Source organism: Canis aureus, chromosome 23 (assembly GCF_053574225.1).
Source record: "Canis aureus isolate CA01 chromosome 23, VMU_Caureus_v.1.0, whole genome shotgun sequence".
Lineage (NCBI taxonomy): Eukaryota > Metazoa > Chordata > Mammalia > Carnivora > Canidae > Canis > Canis aureus.
Window position 1 is genome coordinate 8,023,200 of NC_135633.1, and position 14,841 is coordinate 8,038,040.

The following is a 14,841-nucleotide window of genomic DNA, read 5'->3' on the forward strand; positions in this document are numbered from 1 at the left end:
GGGCTTAACTCCCACTTACAAAGTCTGTGGGACTGACACCTGCTCAACCCCCAAGTCCCATGGCCTCATCTCTACAACAGGGATAACAGCTACCTCGTTAGTATGCTCTGCAGGTGAACCGATTAACTGGCATGGTATAGGTAGGGCCACCAAAGATCTAGAGCACAGAAAGCAATCGTCAGCACTCTACCGTCTACAGTCCACCTCTGCAGCAAAATGATTGTCCAAGTCCACGAACACTCTTGGGGTTTTCTGCCTAAATCAGGTCTCTGGGTTCTTAAGGGCAAGCGTCCTGACACGTACAAGGCATCACACACTCAGCATGCTGGATTGAACAACAGGACTAACTGCTCTCCCTCTTTTCATCACAAACCCCCAACTGAAACGGAAGTCCCTCAAAGGCAGGAAAAGTGCCAATCACGTCTACAGTGTGGCTAAGCCACTGGGAGCATTAAATACGTTATATAACCAAGAAAGGGACAGGATGCATGTTGCAAACCACTGGGTGTCAGGTGCTCTTAATGTAGGTTTTTATACAATCTGCATCCTTTGTGAAGAAAAACTTTGCCACTCTGCCAATAAACAGATTTGTCGCTAGTACATTCCACTGAAGAGTCTATGCTGTGCCAATCACATATCTGGTATTTTTTTTTTTAAGATTTTGTTTACTCATGAGAGACGGGGGTTGGGGGACAGGCAGAGAGGCAGAGGGAGAAGCAGGCTCCCTGCAGGGAGCCCGATGTGGGACTCGATCCCAGGACCATGGGATCACACCCTGAGCGGAAGGCAGGTGCTCAACCCCAGCCACCCAGGCGTCCCCATACCTGATACTATTCTAAGCACTTGAACAACATAGACCTACTTCCAACTCTTGTAAAGCTTACAATCTAGAGAGTGTCACCAATAATAAACACTCATATAAAAGTAATATTCAGAACTAGCTATGGAATTGCAGAGTCCCTTCTTCAAAAATTATTAAAAAGTTGAATATAGCAACAGCAGAGAAAGCTGATCACGGAGCCCTCTGAGGTCAGCACCCTGTGGCTCTGCACAAGTCAACTGCCCAAAAGCCAGCCCTGTCCATACCGGACACAACACAATCAAGGAAACCGAGGCATCACAGTGGGAACGTGCATGGTAGAATGATTTCAAACAGATCTCCCCTCCCTGTATCCGTATTTTTCTTTCTGCTGCTCAGACTGGTCAGTTTCAAAAGTTTTATCTTCAAGTCCAAGGATTCTTTCTTCAGTCTGTTGGAATCTGCTTTCTCCTAGTGAATTTTTCATTTCGGTTGTACTTCTCAGCTGCAGACTGTCTGGTTCCCTTTTATCATTCCTGCTCCTTCATGGATATTCTCATTTATTCATCCCTAATTTTCCTAACTTCTTAGGTCTTCGTCTAGGTTCTCCTTTAGCTCCTTGAGCACGTTTAGTACACTTGTTTCAAAATCTTACCTAGTGCGTCCAATGTCTGGGCTTCCACAGGGATGTTTTTGTCCATTGATTTTATTCCTGTGACTAGCAATACCTTGCTGTTTATTTGTCTTGTGATTTTATTTGAACACTGGCCATTTGAATGTCGTAGTGACTTGACATCTAGAGATGGGGTTCTCTCCCTCCCCAAGGTTTCCTGTTTTTTTTCCTGTTTTTTTTTTTTTAAAGATTTTCTTTATTTATTCATGGGAGACAGAGAGAGAGAGAGGCAGAGACAAAGGCAGAGGGAGAAGCAGGCTCCACGCAGGGAGCCCGATGTGGGACTCGATCCCAGGACTCCAGGATCAGGCCCTGAGTGGAAGTTGGCGCTAAACCACTGAGCCACCCGGGCTGCCCGTTTTTGTTTAGTTTTTGTTTATTGTTGAATGCGGTCATAGTGCATTTGCTTAATAACTTTCCTGATTATTTATATAGAGACTATATTCCTTGTCATGTTTGGTCACTAAAATCTGTCCCTGAGGGCAGCCCTGGTGGTGCAGCGGTTTAATGCTGCCTGCAGCCCAGGGTGTGATCCCGGAGATCCAGAATTGAGTCCTATATCAGGCTCCCTGCATGGAGCCTGCTTCTCCCTCTGCCTGTGTCTCTGCCTCTCTCTGTCTCTCATAAATAAATAAATAAAATCTTTAAAAATAAAAATAAAAATAAAAATAAAATCTGTCCCTGAGCTTTTGTTCATAGAGTTTTTAGATGGATTTCCTTGAATTCTGGTGGAGGGGGGAGGGTTGCGGGAAGTGAAGAGAGGGAGAGGGCAGGGGGAGGGAAAAATGGATAGGGGAAGGGAACTAGGAGGGAGCAAGAAACAGGAGGGGGAAGGACAGAGGGAGATGTATACTGGAAGCCTCCTCCTTGAGTACATAGCCATGCTTTCACTGATCCTTTGGGGGATCAGCCCAAAGACAAAGCTTAAAGTGTTTTTTTTTCCTCAACATTGATCCTGCTTTGTGCATGCATGTGTGCTTTCTAAGCACAGGTGCCATTAAATGCCCAAAGAATCTCTCCTCTCAGCATTTCATCCTTGGTCTATTATGTGTCAACTGTACTCTTTCACCCCAGGTCATGCAAATTATTTGTTCTGTTTGTGGTATTTTCAGGTAACACCTGCCACTTTCCTGACCTAGGAGAGTTCTGAGTTATTCAGGCAGTCCCAGACAGAAAAGACCTATCAAATAATTTGACCATCAGGTTTGCTCTGCTGTTCCCTCCAGAACCAGGACCACTGTCCCACACTGAGAACATGGACGGACATCACTGAGATGCCAGTGAGCTAAGACCAGTATGAGGCAAGGGTAAGCAGAAATGCCGCAGAGCTTTCCTACTACTTTAATGTTGCTTTTTTCTTGATTGAGAATTCGCTTAGTTGCTAATAAACCTTTGACTATTTTCCTAAATTATGATAAAAGTTGGTCCTGACAGTTCTTGCTTGTTTTTGATGTTTCTGTGGAGGGACAGAAAGTTTGGAGCTAGCTGCCTACTGTGCCTTTTTTGCCAACATTCACCTATCCTTTAACAAGCCCTTCAGGAGACTCAAATGCACTACAAAGTTGGAGAACCACTAATCTAAGAGGTCACTAAAACAAAAGCTAATTTTTGACCATATATTACATTTCATGGGATCTTCCTAGAGACCAAAGTCAAACTCTAATCTAGACCATCAACACATGTCACTAGGTCAGTGCACTCATACTTGAGCCTTCAAACTTAATCAAAATCAGTAAGAGTCCTTTAAGAATATATTAATTATTGAACTCTACAGTTCAGACTCAAGTAGTCAAGGTAACCACAGGAATTTGAAATTTAAAGTCTTCCAATGTGATTCTGAGGTCTTTTTAGAGTTGGGAATGACCTAAGGCACCCAAGAAAAGCAGCTTCACTAAGAAGTAACTGGCTACAACCCAAGAAAGAGCATCAAATGTGAGTAATTTTAGAATTAAGACATCTGAACAAATTTTTTTTTAATTCTTAGAAACATGGAAAACAAGGGAACATGGAAAAACCACATGTTTATATACAGGTATATATGCATATATAAACATACATAAATACATATATATATGAATTATCACCCTGAAAATGATGTTGAGTCTTTATCACAAAAGGATTGAAAGCAAAATAAGGCAAACACCTATAAATACACCACCCAGCTTAAAACTAAAATATCACTATAGTTGAAAAACCTTCTAGGTGCCATCCCTAATTCACATTCCTTCCTCTCAGAAGTAAATTCTTGTGAATTTAGTGCTTATTCCCACACATTTATCTTTTTACCTATCTGGATGTATAAATAAGCAATATATTGAAATGTTTAAGATTTCTTTTAGAAAGGGAGCAGGAATGGGGGGGGAGCAGAGGGAGAGAGAGGAAGGGAAGCAGACTCCCCGCTGAGCAGAGCGCCTGACCCCTTGGGCTTCATCTCAGGACCCCAAGATCATCATGAGCCAAAACCAAGAGTCAGACACTTAACTGAGCCACCCAGGTGCCCCTGAAATATTCTGCAGTTTTCAATTATTTCATAGCGTAGTTTTCTCCTGCAACTTTATTTATGATTCTACAATTTATTTAAACATTATCCTATTGATAGATGTTTTTCCCTCAAGTTTTTGAAATTAATTTTCTGTGATGATGATTGTACATCATATCTTCTTGTGTACCTAAGTTCCTTCAATGTGTACAGAGGTTGCAGTTCGGAGATACACGCACCTTAAATTTTATACAAAACTCCCAATTTCCCCTCTTAGTGGCTCTACCAATTCAAGTTTCCATCACAGTGGCCTGATTAACCTCCCCCACACTTAGCATCATCAGATTTTCACTTTTGCCAGGCTAATGGGTAAGAAATGGTATTGCATAATGGTTTCCATTTGCATTTACAAGATAACAATTGAAATTTAATTCCTTTTAATAAATCCATTGGCTATTCACATGTTTCCACTTTGGAAAACTGCCTTTTTATATCTTTCGCCTGATTTCTTAGTTATGAGCTTACTGGTTTCAGCATTTGTTTAATGGTTATTCTTCTTTGCTAATTGATCTGGTTGCCAAGATCAATGTTAAACATATTGAACTTGCTTTGTATGTTAAATTAGTATTATTTTAACAGCTTTATAGTTTTTGCTTAAATTCTTTCCTACCTTGAGATCATAAACGTGGTGGTTCCCATGTTGTCTTCTGAAACTTGCAAAGTTCACATTTAGGAACTTAATTCAATTGTAATTGTAATTGATTTGTGTGTAAGGTTTCCAAACATATTAAAGCTTTTCCTGACCCTATACACAAAAATCAACTACATCAATCAATATATACGTGAAATATTCAAATCAATGATTTTTCTAACCATTTATTGACGAATACATCTTTTCCTCATAAATCAGGAATGCCACTTCAGTCATGTATCAAGTTTCCAAGTTTTTACATATAAAGACTTTTTCTGGCCTCTGCATGCTATTCTCTTGGTTTATTGGCCAAACCTTGCATAGATAACAAACTCTGCTGATAGTTAAAACTGTATGTAATAAGCCTTCATATCTGAAAGAAAAAGTCATTCCTTCTACATCTTCAAAAATACTATTCTTGGTCTTTACTCTTCCAAATCAGCTTGCATATTTTGTCAGAAAATAAAATCCTGTTGGAATTTATTACAAGTTCATTCAATCGAGAAATCAATTTGGGAAGAAGTGACCTTTTTAAGCCGCCTTCTCCAAAAACATAGTATACATGTCCTCATTTAGGTCTTCTCGAATGATTTTTAATAAAGGTTTTAATTTGTTCCGTAATTGTTGAGTCTATTTTGATTTGTTCCTAATCACTAAACTTTATTTTATAAAGGAAATATTCTATTTTACTGCAATTTTGTTGCTCCTACAGTTTTCAGCCATCCAACTGGTTTTTGTCTTTGATTTTTATATCCAGCGATCTTTCTGAACATTCTTAGTAATTCTAATAACTTGGGAATCCTATTTTCTATGTAGACAATCATATAATTTGTGAATAACTTTTTAATTAATACTCCTTAAGGGTTGGGTTTTTTGTTTTGTTTTGTTTTGTTTTGTTTTGTTTTGTTTTAGGGTCTATTTGGTTGGTTGGTTGGTTGGTTTTTTTTTTTGCCAAAAGGACCTATAGTATCATGTTGAAAATAAATTATGGTAATACAGATTCTTGTAAGATTCCAGATTTTAATAGGAATTCTCTTAATATTTAAACCATAAATATGATTTTTTGTTTATGCACACTTCCAATTTAATCAAATTTCCCCTCTATTCTTATTTTGCTAAGAATTTATCACAAGTCAATACTGAATTTATCTAGTACTTTCTGTGCCTCTTGATTTAACCATAGATTTTTCTGTTTAATGTGTATTTATTAATTTACTGATAAAAATAGACTTGTATTGTTGAAATAACCAACTTGGTCTCTCTCATATGTCCAGATAGACACAGTTATATTTGACTTGCCCGCCTCTTTACAATTTTTAATCTGTGTTCAAAAATAAACTGGCTTAACACAATTCTCTTCTTACAAAACCCGTGTCCAGTTGGGAAATCAAGGTATTGGATAGTGTTCTCATTTATTCTCTTCTCCATAAGAATTTATATAAGATTGGAATCACCTCCTTAGAGAAGTCTGAACAGTCTATAAAACAGTCTGAACCCAGTGGTTATTTGGTGGAGAGACATGGTAAATTGTGAAAAATGGTCACAATCCTTTGCTCTTTGCTAGACTGCTGCCCTGAGCAATAGGAATTTGTAGTATTTCGCATCCAAAAGATGGAAAATATTTCCCATACCCTTGAATCTGGCCTACAACTTGCTTTGGTCAATATAATGTAGCAAAATAATGCGCAAATTGCAAGCCTATGCTTCAAAAGACTGTGCACATTTCTGCTCCAGCTCTGGAAACCCTGACAGCCACCATGTCAACAAGCTTGGGCTAGACTGCTAGAAAATAAGAGATCACAGGAACAGAGATGGGCCGTCCCAGCTACGTCGATTCCAGGACAGCTAGCCCCCAGAAACCAGCAGCTGACCGAAAATACATAAGTGAACCTGCTCAGAATAGAAGAACCCTTCAGCTCAGCCCAAAGTGCCAAAGCTCAAAATTGAAAGCTAAATACTTTGGCTGTTTCAAACCATTAAGCCTCGAGTCCATTTGCTGAGTACTGAAAGCTAACTGACGGAGATTTGGAGTCATGAATCCTTTAGGATACGTTATTGATTCTAAGACAGTTTTTCATTTTTAAAGTCCATTTTAATAATTTATGTTTTTCAGAAATTGTCCAGTTTTCCCTAATTTTTCCATTACAAAAATTAGTGATTGCTGTTTTAACATTCACAGTATTTTTATTTTTGTAATGTTTTCTTTCCTTTTTCTTGCTCAAACTTCAATTTGTCTTTTCAAATGGCCAAATTATGCTTTCTTGATTTTGTCTATTGTACCCTACTCATTATTCTCATTTCTGTTCTTACACGCTCATTTTCTCATGCCTTTTACTTTCTTATAATTATTCTGGTTTCCATTTGCTGGCATCTTAAGTTGGATATTTTACTCCTTTAATTTCTGCCTTTTTTGCCTTCATAGGATATAACTACTTTGAATAGCTTCTATTCAAGGGCATGCCCTTTTAACTCTCATGTATTTTGAAAAAAGAAAGTTGTGAATTTTAACATATTCTAATATATCAATCTTTTTCTTTGTAGTTATTACTTTACGTCTCAGTTAAGAAATATTTTTCCTACCAAGGTCACATAAAGATATTTTCCTATCCTATCTTTTTAAGTTTTACTAGTTTACCTTTCAGATTCAGATATATAATCTCCTGGAATTGATTCTGCATGTTGTGTGAAAGAGAGGTCAAGATTAGCTATTTCCCCATAGGGATATTCAGCTGACCTAACACCCCATAGTGAAAAGACCCTCCTTCCAGAATATTCTGTAATGCTGCAATGTATATTTTTAGGTTTTAAAAATCAGGTGTATGCATCTTTAAAATGGTATATTATGTGGTAAATTTGGGGGCCAGAGCATTCTATAGCTTCCTTTTTAGTCTAGCCTGTTTCTTTAGCCACCACACTATCAACACTTAGGAATCCTTTTTTTCCCCATTTTTTTTTAATTTCATTTATTTATTCATGAGAGACAGAGACAGAGAGAGGCAGAGACACAGGCAGAGGGAGAAGCAGGCTCCATGCAGGGAGCCCAATGTGGGACTTGATCCCGGGACTCCAGGATCACACCTTGGGCTAAAGGCAGGCACTCAACCACTGAGCTACCCGGGCTGCCCTAGGAATCCTTCATTTTCACAAGTTAAAGGCCTATGTAGGATTACTTTATTCATGCACCTTCTCAATTCTTTCTAACTTATATTTGCTCTTTTCCTTCCTACTTAGCAAGATTTGTCTTTACACTCAAGGACCTTCTGATGGTCTTTGTCTGGTTTCAGTCTAGTGATAACCACCTTGCTAGGGGGAAGGCCCACCATGTGGCAGTTGTGTCGTCAGCCTTCTCTTGCTCTACTCTTTCAGTGTAGAGGACAGATTTCTTCCTATATACCTGGACCACTTTGCCAGTTTGCTGACCTTTGTACTGTCCTCACACAACCTGTATTTCATCCTCTTGTCAGATCACACGGTGTACTTCTGTCTCAGCTCTTCAGGAAGGAAGGAAGACAGAACCTGCCTGGGAATGTGGGAAGGGGCACTGAAATGCCTTTTATAGTTCTCGTTTCAGTCAGAAGTCACTAAGGGACCACACTTCATTTTGGCCACTGGAGCCTCAGCAATGGCCACAAAAGAATGCATATTTATTTTTAATTGTCTCTATATAAACAATATACATCAGGATTTGAGTTTTATCAATCCAATATAGTACTCCTACTTTTAACCATTAAGTGTAAATCACTCAATTTGATAGTAAATATTACAAACTGGAATTTTACCTAACTTTTTTTCTCTTCTGGCCTTATTTTGAGTCGATAGAACTTTAAAAAAAAAAATCTCAAATACTTACTCTGAAAGTCGTATTTCTATTTTGATGTTACATTTTTAACATGCAAACTTGGTCTAAAGTTAGCCAATTTCTCTATTCATTTTCAGAATACAAGTCCTTATGGTACTTTAAATCAGATAATCCCATCACCATTTTGTCTATTATTTTTTTCCCCAAAATTATTGGGCATTATTTAATCAAGCAATGATTAAGGTTCATTTATACTCTCCAGTTGTTCATCAAGTCCCCTTGTACTTTATATGTCTGTCTTCTGCAAAGTTTCTTTAGTGAGGATCTATTGGTCATAAAATTGAAAGGTTTGTCTATAAATTCTTCATGCTCTTTTTCAAATGATAATTAAGCTGGGTATATACTACTACATTTGGGAGTTATTTTCTCTGAAATAGTTATTTTCTCTGAAAACTTTGGGAACATTTTTTATCATCATCTAACTTCTGCTTTTACTGATTAAAATCCAACTGTTCAATCTATATTATTCTTGTGTGGAAAATTTACCTTTTAAGGGTTACTGTCAGTATCTTCTTCGTGTCTTTAGGGTTCTGCTATTCCAGTAATATATCTAAGTGTGGCCATTTATCTTACTTGGTAATAGATTAAAGTGTTCCAAAATTCTTCCCTTTTTTCCGTCTATATCCTTGCAATGTGATACAGCAGAATAGTCCTTTAAAGGTGAAATTTTTTTCTTTACCCCTTGACTATGAGTTTGGCTCTTGATTATGACTTGCTTTGGACCATAAAATATTACCAAAAATATAAGGGAAGCTGAACCTTGAAAAGCACTAATATTCTAGGGCTTGCTCTCTTCTTACACTTGGAATCTTAGGACTGCCATGTGGAGAAGCCTCTAGGCCACTAGAGAATGAGAAACCATATGAAGGAGAACTGAGGTACACTAGTCAACAGCCAGCGTGCTACTGGAGATGTGACAAGGCATCTTAAACCATCCTGGCCCCTGCTCACCTGCCAAATGACCATCACCTGAGGGCCCAGTAGATATCAGCAGAGTCAGGCCAGACCAGAAAACTCAACCAATCAACATGAAGAATTGTGACCTAAATAAAAATCTCAGAAGCTTACAAAATAATTAAGTTTCTTGAGAGACAGCAATAGCTAATATATACTTTGACTACATCATACTTGCTATAGTGAGAATTGATATTCTTTTATTAATTTTAGAAAATTCTTAGCCATCATACTTCTAATAGTACCCAAAATATATCCTACTACCTTCAGGAGTTTTCAAAGATATATATGAATACACACACACTAAAAATATCTATAGAATCTTTTCCTCTATTTGTGTTTCTTCTCTACAACTTAATCTCTTTCCTATCTTCCTTGATCTTCACACTATAATTAGAATAATTACTTTAACAATATTTTCTATTCTGCAAATGTTCTCCTACCTGTGTCTAATCTACTGTTTAGTGGGTTCACTGAGGGTTTTTTCTCACTTCAATGACTATATTTATTTCTGGAAGTTCTCTTTGGTCTTCCCTCATATTTATATTCTCTATTCCTCACAGATTTGTTACTTTGTTTCTTTAAACATTTTAAAACATAGGGATTTTCAAAACTCTATACTGTAATTCCTATTTCTGCAGCCCTTTGAGGGCTAATTCAATTGTTGCTTCTTCCAACTTTCACTCATACAACTTAAAATCCTATTTGCATGAAACTGTAGGAATCTGTGAAGTCTGCACAGAATGAGACCTTTCCCCAAAGATAATTTTATTTTCTTCATCCAGAATCCCATGGTTCCCAACCAAGGACCACTTTAAGATAGTTTCTTTAAGCTTCATTAGCGAAATAAACCCAAATTTCAAGGCTGCATGATGTCAGGACTATGATATCAAATTCTTTCCAGGGAACAACTTTTTCCTATGAGAAACTGAGGTGGAGAAAGACCAGCTACTGGACTGCTTTCCCATGGCTAAGTAGTAGACTCTTCTGTCTAAACTTTCTCTTAAGTTGTAGTCTTCTAGGTTGTGGTTTTGTTTTAGACTTTTCTGCCCCATCTTCCAATGTTTCATGATATCTAAGACATTCCTCCCATTCCACTACAGACTGCTGAAATTTAAGGCTCTAACTGGGACTTCATATATTGCTGTGCAGTTGCAAACTAGGACAGCCACTTTGGAAAACACACCAGCATTTTCTTATACACTTCATATACAGTCCAGCAATCCCACTTCTACATACCTGAAAGAAAATTTTTGTTCCTGTATGTTAGTAAATTGAACACCAATAAAAAAATAATAATAATAAAAAAAAAGAAAATTTTTGTTCATACAAAAACCTGTAAGCAAGCATTTTAAGTGGCTTTATTCATAAATGCCCAAATCTCAAAACAACCTAAATGTCCATGAATTGAGGGATGAATAAAAAACTTTAGTACATCCTTGGAAAGAATTAGAGCACCATAAGAAAAATGAATCACCAAAGGGTGCATCTCAACATACATGCATGATTTCATTTATAGAACATTCTGGGAAAGGTAAAACTATAGGGCCAGACAACAGATCAATAGTTGCTGGACATGGAAGATGAGATCAATCAGAAGCATTACAGGGGAACTTATGAAATTTATGGAATAGTCCTTTTATCTTTACTATGATGTGTTTACATAACTATATCAATTTTCCGAAACTCAAAACTGTATGTAAAGGAATGAATTTTGTTCTATGTTAAGTTATGCTTTGATTTTTTTAAAAAAGGAAAAGAAAAGCCCAGGACCAAATGGCTTCACTGGTGAATTCTACCAAATATTTAACACCAATCTTTCTCAAACTTTTCAAAAAAAAAAAGAAGAAGAAATCTTCCCCAAATCCCCAACTAATTTAAGGAGACCAGCATTATCCTGATATCAAAATCAGATAAGAATACTACAAGAAAACTACAGGCCGATAACCCTGATGAATGTAGATGTAAGAATTAAAATATTAGCAAGCTCAATTCAAGGGCACATTAAAGAATCATACATCATGATCAAGTAAGATTTATCCCTGGAATGCTAAAATGGTTCAACATATGCAAATTGATAAATGAGACACATCCCAACAGAATGAAAGATAAATCCATAGGATCATCTCATAGACAGAAGAAGCATTTGACAAAATACAACTTCCTTTCACAAAAAGAAGACTCAAAAAATTGGGCAAAGGAACATAAGCTCAACATGATAAAAGCCATGTATGACAAGCCTGCAGCTAACATCATACTCAAGAGTGAAAAGTTAAAAGTTTTACACCTCTAAAATGAAAAACAAAGCAAAGGCACCCCACTCTCACCACTCTTATTCAACACTGTAATAAGAGACCTCATCAGAGCAATAAGAAATAAAAGGCAAGCAAATCAGAAAGAACTAAGTAAAACTCTTTTTGCAGGTGATACAACTTTACATATAGAAAACCCCAACTATTCCACCAAAAAACTTAGAAAACTAATAGTAAAGCTGCAGGATACAAAAATCAACATACAAATGTCAGTTGCATTTCTTTTTCTTTCTTTTTAAAGTATTTATTTATTTATTTATTTATTATTTATTTATGAGAGAGAAAGAGAGAGAGAGAGGCAGAGACACAGGCAGAGGGAAAAGCAGGCTCCATGCAGGGAGCCCAACATGGAACTCGATCCCAGATCTCCAGGATCAGGCCCTGGGCTGAAGGTGGCGCTAAACCGCTGAGCCACCCAGGCTGCTCTCAGTTGCATTTCTATATGCTAACAATGAAATATCTGACAAAGAAATAAAAGAATTCCATTCACAATAGCATCAAAAACCATAAAATACTTAAGGATTTAACCAAGGAGGAGAAAAATCTGTACAATGAAAACTACAAAACTTTGATTTAAAAAATTGAAATAGACACAAACAAATGTAAACCTAGCCCATATTCATGGATTGGAGGGATACTATTAAAATGTTCAACTACCCAAACCCATTTATAGATTCAGTGCAATCCCTATCAAAACCTAAATGGCATTTTTCAAACAAAAAAGAACACACATACTAAAGTTTATATCAGAACCACAAAAGACTCCTAATAGTCAAAGTAATGCTAAGAGAAGAACAAACCTGAAGGCATCACACTTTCAGATTTCAAAGTATGTTAGACCTTTTAACGATGCAGGGGTTAGAAGCACCAACCTCCATGCAGTCAAAAGTGCACATGTAACTTCAGACTCCCCCAAAACTTAACTAATAACCTGTTGATGTAATCCTAACCATTAACATACACAGTCAAATGATACATATTTTATAAAATAAGTATTATGTACTCTAGTCTTACACTAAAGCTAGGAAGAAAATGTTAAGAAAATCCAAAGAGAAAATACATTTAGTACTGTATCGGAAAAAAATGCATGTGTAAATAGACCCATGCAGTTCAAATCCCTCCTGTTCAGGGGCCAAGAGCATACTACAAAGCTACAATAATCAAAGCAGTCTGGCAAAACACAGATCTATAAGACCAAGAGAACAGGATCGAGAGCCCCAAAATAAACCATTGCACATACATGTACTATTTGACAAAGGAGTCAAGACTATTCAACAAGGATAGTCTCTTCAATAAATGGTGTTGGGAAAACTGGATAACCACACCAAGAAGAAATTGGATTCCTACATCACCACTCACAAAAATTTGAACTAGGTTAAAGAATTAAACAAGAGACTGAAACCATAAAACTCCCAGAAGAAAACAGGGAGAAAGCACTTGGCATTGGTCTTGGCAATCATTTTTTGGATTGGACACCAAACACGCAAGCGGTAAAATCTAAAATCAGTAAGTAGATCTACAAACTAAAAAGCTTCTCCACGGCAAAAGAAACAATGAACAAAATGAAAGGGCACCCTATGGAATGGAAGAAAATATTTGCAAATCAGTAATCTGGTAAGAGGTTAATATCCAAAAATGTATTTTAAAATTCCAAAAAAAATAAATAAATAAATAAAAATAAAATAAAATAAAATAAAATTCCTACAACACAATTGCAAAACAGCTGATTAAAAAATGGGTAGAAGAACCCAATAGTTTTTTTCCACAGACATACCAATGGTCAATAAGTACATGAAAAGTTGCTCAACATCACTGGTCATCAGGGAAATGCAGATCAAAACCAATGAAATATCACCTCATCTCTCTTAAAATGGCTATCATCGGAAAGAAAAAAATAGCAAGTGAGGAGAACAAGGAACCCTTGTACACTGGGAAAATGTAAATTGGTACAACCACTGTGAAAGTTCCTCAAAAAATTTAAATTAGAACTACCATACAATCCAGCAATCCCACATCTGAGTGGATTAAGCTGAGTATATATCCAAAGAAAATTGAATCACTATCTCCAACAGATATCTTCATCCCCATACTTATTGCCACACTATTCTCAGCAGACAAGACATAGAAAAAATAAGTATATGTCAATAGATGAAAGGCTAAAAAAAAAGTAGTGGCATATATACAATAGAATAATATTCAGCCACGAGGAAAAAAAAATCTTGCCATTTCCAACATGAATATACTCTGAGGGCATCGTGCAAAGGGAAATAAGAGACAAATACTGCACAATATCACATATACATAGAATCTAGAAAACCTCAACTCAGAGGCAGTGCAATGCTGACTGCAAGAGGTTAGGGGACCTAGGGAGATGCTAGTCAAAATATATCAACTTTCAGTTATATTACAAGTAAATTCTGGAAATCTAATGTACACTGTGGTGATTACAGTGAATAATATTGTATCATGTATCTGAAAGAGAGTAGATCTTAAATATTCTCAGGACAAAAAAAAAGCCAATGCTAATTATGTGAGGCAAAGGAGGTGTTACTGAACACTGCTGATAATCATTTTGCAAAATACAAGTATATCAAATCCAACAACACACATCTTAAAGTTACATAATTATGGGTCAATTACATCTGAATCAAATTGTAGTAACAGAAAAGAAACTTAAGTTTCTAATTTGTTGGTATTGGGAAACATCCCTCTGGTTTTTACTTTTTTCCATGTATTTTGCCTCCAAGAATTTTCTTTAAGTGCAATGATGGGTCTTAAAAGATTTTTTTTGTTCCGTTTAATCCAGTATTTCAAGGCATTTCAAAGCAGGAGAACTTTTTTGAAATATCTCCTCCACCATACTGCCAGAAGCAAAAGTCTACCAATCTGCTGAAGACCAAGAGTTTTTAAAATTTCATGAGGTTTTTTCTTTCATTTCACCACTGTTGTCCTGTTTCTATCAAGTACAACAATGCAGTTATTGTTTTATCTTCTTTATAGGTAAGAAAACCAAAGCTCACAGAAGTTGAGACTTGTTGCCTATCCACCCCAAGATTCTGAGAATGGAAACCAAT

The 14,841-nt window shown here is 36.7% G+C and overlaps 1 protein-coding gene and 1 pseudogene across 2 annotated transcripts in view; both read right to left on the bottom strand.

The window, feature by feature from the left end:
• NELL1 (neural EGFL like 1) overlaps window positions 1–14,841 on the bottom strand; it is an 812,319-nt gene that overhangs the window by 643,623 nt on the left and 153,855 nt on the right. The window lies entirely within an intron of this gene.
• LOC144295245 (large ribosomal subunit protein uL24 pseudogene) lies at window positions 7,814–8,242 on the bottom strand (annotated as a pseudogene).